We start from the raw sequence: 6,213 nt of genomic DNA on the forward strand, positions 1-6,213 counted from the left end.
AGCCTTTCTGAATATTGGACAAACAATTTGACCATTGCTCTTGTTACGGTTCGGTGTTGGCAGTGTATTGTTTTAGGCGTTTTGTTTTGGCGTGACTGTTATGTGTTTCCTGTTTTACTTTGAAAGTCTGTGTTATCTTAGTGTTCAGTTTACGTTTCCTTGTCTCGTCAGGTCTAATTTGCCCCAGCTGTGTTTCCCTCTTGTTGTCCATTTCCTGATTGCTCCCTCAAACCCTGTGTTTCAGTGTGTCATGGTCGCGATCTCCCCCGTGTTGTAAATAGTTTGGTGTTTTGTTGTAAATAAATAGTTTGGTATAAATAGTTGTAAATGGGTTTTGTCAATACTTTCGTTTGAGACGCTTCAGTTTTTGGGATTTTGGTGGAGAGCCTTAGTGTTTTTCTTCGTAGTTTTATTTTCCTTATCTTTGTTTTTCTACGTTGCACCCCGGTTGCCTAGGCCGGGGTGTAACAGCTCTTCAGACAGAGAGACCCCGAGGTCTTCAGCCCATGTTTTCTTAATTCGGTCGGAATCAACTGGGATTGTAAAGCACTTAACAAACTGAGATATCAAATGTTTAAAATTTGCTTTCCGAATTATATCAAAGTAAGTATAACTTCGTGGCTTCAGTGGAAAGTCTGAAAAGTTTTTTTTGAACAAAATTCCTTATTTGAAGATAACGAAAAAAATGTGATTGAGGTAACTGAAACTTTTCTTGAAGTTGAAGGAAGGACATAAATTTGTCATCCGTATATAAGTCCTCAATGTATTTCAATCCCTTTCCCCCCCCATTCTAAAAACACCCTATCCATTTTACCTGGTTTAAACCAGTAGTTATGTATTATTGGCATTCCTACTGAAAAATCAGGTAGTTTGAGAGATTTCCTAATTTGACTTAATATCTTTAAGGAGTGTTTAACAACTAAATTACGACTGAGCGAATTATTAAAAGAACCCGTGTTAGAAAACAATAAGACCGGTAATGAGGCTTCAGATACTGTTGCTGCCTCTACCTGGAGCCAGATCGGAAGCTTGTCATGACAATAATCAATAGGCGAACCCCACTGCCAGTGCAATAGAGCTCTTGAATTTGCTGCCCAATAATAATGTCTAAACACAGGGAGACCTAACCCCCCGCAGGAAGTGTTTTTTTTGAAGATGAGCCATGGATATCCGAGGGGGTTTTCCTGCCCAAATGAATGAGTGAATCAATGAATCAAGCTGCTTAAAAAATTTAAGTGGCAAATGAATAGGAAGGTTTTGAAAAAGATATAAAAATCGTGGCAAATACACCATCCTAACTGCATTTATTCGACCGATCAGAGACAGAGGAAGCAGTTTCCATTTTCTAATATCCTCTTTGAGCTTATCCAGCATTTCCAGGAAATTCAATTTATAAAGGAGTTTGGGATTTTTAGAGATCTTAAGACCAAGATAGGTAAAAGACGTAGTTACTAATTTGAATGGGAGTGAGCTGAGGAACTTTGGGCATAGATTATCTGTTATTGGCATAAATTCAGATTTATCCCAATTGATCATATATCCTGATAATTTCTCAACGTGTTTAATACAATTTAAAAGATTAGGGAATGAGATTTCTGGTTTGGAAAGGCAGATCAGTAAGTCATCTGCATACATATTAACAAGACTTTCCACATTCCCAAATTTAACTCCCTGTATACCTGGGTGGTTTCTTATGTTAATGGCTAGGGGCTCCAGGGCTATATCAAAAAGAAGCGGTGAGAGGGGATCCCCCTGTCTCACCCCGCGTTGTAATTGAAAGGGAGAGGATTTATCTGCATTAGTGAGAATACAGGACACCGGACACAGATAAATCATTTTAATCCAATCCCTAAAGTACTCCCCAAAACCAAATTGTTTTAGAGTCTCAAATATATAAAACCATTCAATCTGATCAAACGCTTTTTGAGCGTCCAGAGAAAGTACTGCTGTTTTAACCTCTTTTCCATAGCCTGAGTAAATTGTATTTAATAATAAACGGACATTATTAAATGACCATCTACCAGGAATAAATCCTGTTTGATTAGGATGTATAATTGTTGAAATATGTTTACTCAATCTTGTAGCTAAGATTTGGGTTATGATTTTATGATCACAATTTAAAAGAGCAATGGGTCTATAATTTGCTGGGATGCCTTCCTCCTTTCCCGTTTTATGAAGCAAACAAATATTTGCCTCGTAAAGTGAAGCTGGTAACATTTTATTTTTAACGGAATCATTTATCATCCTATACACTGCAAAAACAGCTATACTTGAAACAAGCCAAATATTCTTAAATCTGACAAATTTTTCTTGTTTTGAGCAAAAAAATCTGCCAATGGGGTAAGCAAAAGTTGCTTGACTAGAATTCTTAAAACTAGCAAATTAATCTAACTGCCATATGCCTTTTAACTAGACAAAATTGTCTAAAATGTATGCTTATTTGAAGAAAATGTGACTTATTATAAGTAAAAGACACTTTGATATTTAGAAAATCTGCACCTAAAATGAGTATTATGCTTTCTTGAACAAGCTGTTTTCAAGAATTATTTGCTTACTTTAAGATTCTACACCTTAATTTAGATTTTTCACATTAAAAAAAACACCTTACTATAGGACAAATTTTCTTAAAACGGAATTGTTTCTTTCTTGATTGAGCTAACTATAAGAATTATGTTTCGACTCTGAGAACAATAATCAGCAAAAATTCCTGAGAATAAGACACCATCTCTTCAAAAAGCTACTAAAAATAAGGGAATTCATCTTAAATTAAGACAGCAAAAGCACTCTTAGATTTTGCGCTTTTATTGACACAGCAATGGGTCAGTAACTCACTGAGGTCTGTTCCAGGAGAATCATGCCTAAAATTATACATTTCAGCAGGGTACTGTGTAACATGGCCAATATAAGAAGTGCATATTCCAGATACTCTTAAAATGAATAATAACAGTATAACACACTCTTGGCTGGTATCAAAAATACATTTTGCTGAAGCTTAAAACAATCACTATTTCAAATCCTATATTACATAACATTTTAGAAGAACAAGTTTAACGACCACACAAACAAACATGTGTTTTACATTTGAACAACTTTTCTATAGAAAAAAAAACAACCTCACTGACTAACACTGAGTCTGATAAACAAGGCAGATGGAGTCTGTCATCTGGGAGACTCACTCAATGAATGACTTCCACTCACCAAGCGCCTTCTTGTAAGAGGGGGTTGAATCTCGGTCATGGATGGAGTCTTTGAGTATTTCAGTTTGCAAGACAGACAGCAGCGTGGAAATGCACTATGGATATGTGAGGTGGAGGGCATAGTAATATGCCATCAGATAGAGCAGTCCCTCATTAAGATCCTTCCGGTCAAAAGTGCTCACCGGTGTGGTTCCAACAGCTATCATGCAGTTGCCTTCAGAGACAAGCAGAACTGGACAAGCCAGGGGTCGCTGACGCAGGTAGCCTTCAGGGTCTTCTGAAGTCTACATGACAGAAAAAAAGAGTATTAGAACAAGACTGTAAGAAACACAATTTTTGAGTTGCATTACAGTTTAAAATAGATCAACTTTTTTTGTAGGTTTTATTAACATCAACATGTTATGGGGATCTGAACTTTAAGAATATTTGACTGACTCCACAGTAAAATATATAAAATGAAAACATGAGTAACTGCAAAATTCAACAATATATACACATAGAATATTGCAGCCTTACCTTTAGGACATGGAAAAAAGCCTCACTACAGATGCCCAGCTTCTTAGGTGGTACTGTGCTGGAAGGGAAAAGCATGGGAAGGGCTCTGAACACAGCTGCTGCATGTTCCACTGGTTTGAAAAAAGAAAAATAAGACAGGGCAACACCATTAAACATTGCAAATAATGTAATCTGCAAAGCATAAATGTAGACAAATCAAGATACTGTAGCATTACCTCCATCCAAAACTTGGATGGAGGTAAGTGCTGGGTTCCTCTCTGAAGAAGTCACCATCTCCAGTAGTTGTTAGCGTTTTTTCAGCAGCAGTCTTGTTCTAAAATACAGTGTACATAGGGCTAATTTCACATAAAATTGCACAAGAACTTTAGGTCTCTAAATATGAAAGATAGTACAACAAAATATCAGTAAAGTGTTGAACAATAAAAAATATGTATATTTAATAAATGTGTAGGCCACTTGATTTAAATCAAAACTAAAGAAGATTCTACTGTCTATCTGTTAAGTGAGTATTGGTGGAATTATTTGAAACTGCATAAAACAAGCTGGTGTGTTCTCAGTTTTGTCACACAGCGATAGGACAGAACTTACTTCTTCACATTTGTGCACTGCAAGCCATAGAGCCCGACGCCTGAGGCAATGTTCAGGACCAGGAAACAGATCTTTGATGTCATCTCGTGAAAGTGATGAGAGCAGGTCTTCTCCAACATTTGCTTCTGCAATAGGAGTTTCCAATTATCACTACATTGCATTATCCTCATGTGCAAGCCAGCTGACAGCTTTGCTTGGGTAACAGACAGGATACATAGGAAACATAATTTAATATTTACCATTTAAAACCATGACTCTATTCCATTATTCTCCCTCCTCACTGCTCCACAGGTTCTAAATTACCTTCCTCCTATTGACTGGTAAAAGTAATATATTTGTGATACATCAATTAAATGCATGTATACATATAAATGTTTTTTTTTTTTTGCTTCCTGGGCTAAAGTATATAATGAAATAACTTCACTAATAGAAATTTGAAACTCCCACAATTTCTGTAAAACTGGCATTAACTTATGGCACTTTGCACACTTGTTGAATAAATTCACAGACACTGAAACTAATAACTGGACATGAATTCTTTCATAACTTTCTGCACTAGCATATTTAAAAATGCTAATGCAACTAAGCTAACCGCACAGCTAAGCTAAGCTAACAACCGGGTATAGCCTGCCATGCTAGCGACTTAACATGCAACATACCAGAACACAAAACATAGAAAAAACAAAACAGTCACATACCTTTCAGGTTGGCAATTGTTATTTCGTCCAGTTTTTCCATAGCGTGCCTTAATTTCTTCACACTGTACCAACTGTATCGCATCTACACCCAGACCCCAAAATCCTGCAATCCAACCGCTTAGGCACGGAGCTAGAGGCGGGAAGGTGGGCTGTACCAACTCAGGAGTATGGGGTTGTGTACGGAAATGGTTTAGTTCGCTCTTTTATACCTATAAAATGATATATATTTAAATATTTGACTATTTAGTTAGATTATGTTCTGTAAATACTGACGTGTGGGTGCTGTTACTTACTACAGCTGTTATAAGGCACTGAATTAGGATAGCCATTCCTACCCCATAATGGAATAATCCTGGTTATCTTGACTTTATGGGAAAAGTAGTTCACAGACCAGTAAAACAAAATGATTTGGCGCTGTGTTATCTACATCGTTTTTGTGGGTCTGACCCTCAAATCCCTACTGAGTCATATTAATTCTGCACATAGCCATAGTCCAGATTTCCGTGAAGATTGTGGCATAGATGGATGTGTCAAAGAATATCGTGTTTACAGCTAATTTTGGTATCACATTCTTCGAACACACTCCGACCACCTTGCCAATGGACGATGCAGCGGATCGATTAGGACACAAAAATCTGTAAGGTGAGACTGACTATATACTTTAATATCTTTGAAAATAATCATATAAAATATTCATGTTAGATGTCTACTTGTTTTTACAGCTTAACAGTAGATATGTTAATGCTTATTCCTTATAATCCACAACAATGCTATCTATTTATAAAGAATATTCTGATAGTGTTTAATTTCTTCTACTAGAGAAAACAACATTTTGTATTTTTTTAAACTTTTGTTTTAAATAAACCGATTGTCATGGTCCGCAGTCTCCTTGGTTGTTTGTGTTTATTAATATTCATTGTGTCAGTTTCCTAGTTATTTGTTAATTATTTCCAGTGTTTAGGTGTTCTCTGTACCTCCCTTGTCTTCAGTGTATTGTCCCTGGTTCGATATTCGTGTTTATTCCTGTTTTACTTTGATAGTCCCTGCCCTGCATCGGTGTATTCTGTTTTGCTTCCTCCTGGTCTCTTCTCATCTGATTAGTGTCAGCTGTGTTTCGTGCCTGTCTGCCAATTCCTCGTTTCCTTTTGTGTGTGTATATTTAGTGTGTTCTTTGTCTGATCGTCTGTATTCTCTCCTGTGTTATCATCTGTGTT

At 36.6% G+C, this 6,213-nt stretch overlaps 1 long non-coding RNA gene across 1 annotated transcript; it reads right to left on the reverse strand.

The window, feature by feature from the left end:
* Positions 1–2,765: 2,765 nt before the first annotated feature.
* LOC147334237 (uncharacterized) lies at positions 2,766–5,716 on the reverse strand. The gene is made up of 4 exons (XR_015128450.1): positions 5,000–5,716; positions 4,302–4,426; positions 3,714–3,823; positions 2,766–3,481 (listed from the first exon to the last, which is right to left on the reverse strand). It is a non-coding gene; the product is annotated as an uncharacterized LOC147334237 (long non-coding RNA).
* Positions 5,717–6,213: the final 497 nt, after the last annotated feature.

The sequence above is a fragment of the Aulonocara sp. 'chitande type north' Nkhata Bay genome, linkage group LG3 (genome assembly GCF_057382095.1).
Source record: "Aulonocara sp. 'chitande type north' Nkhata Bay isolate Kocher_YH1m ecotype deep benthic linkage group LG3, A_spYH_male_GT1.1, whole genome shotgun sequence".
Lineage (NCBI taxonomy): Eukaryota > Metazoa > Chordata > Actinopteri > Cichliformes > Cichlidae > Aulonocara > Aulonocara sp. 'chitande type north' Nkhata Bay.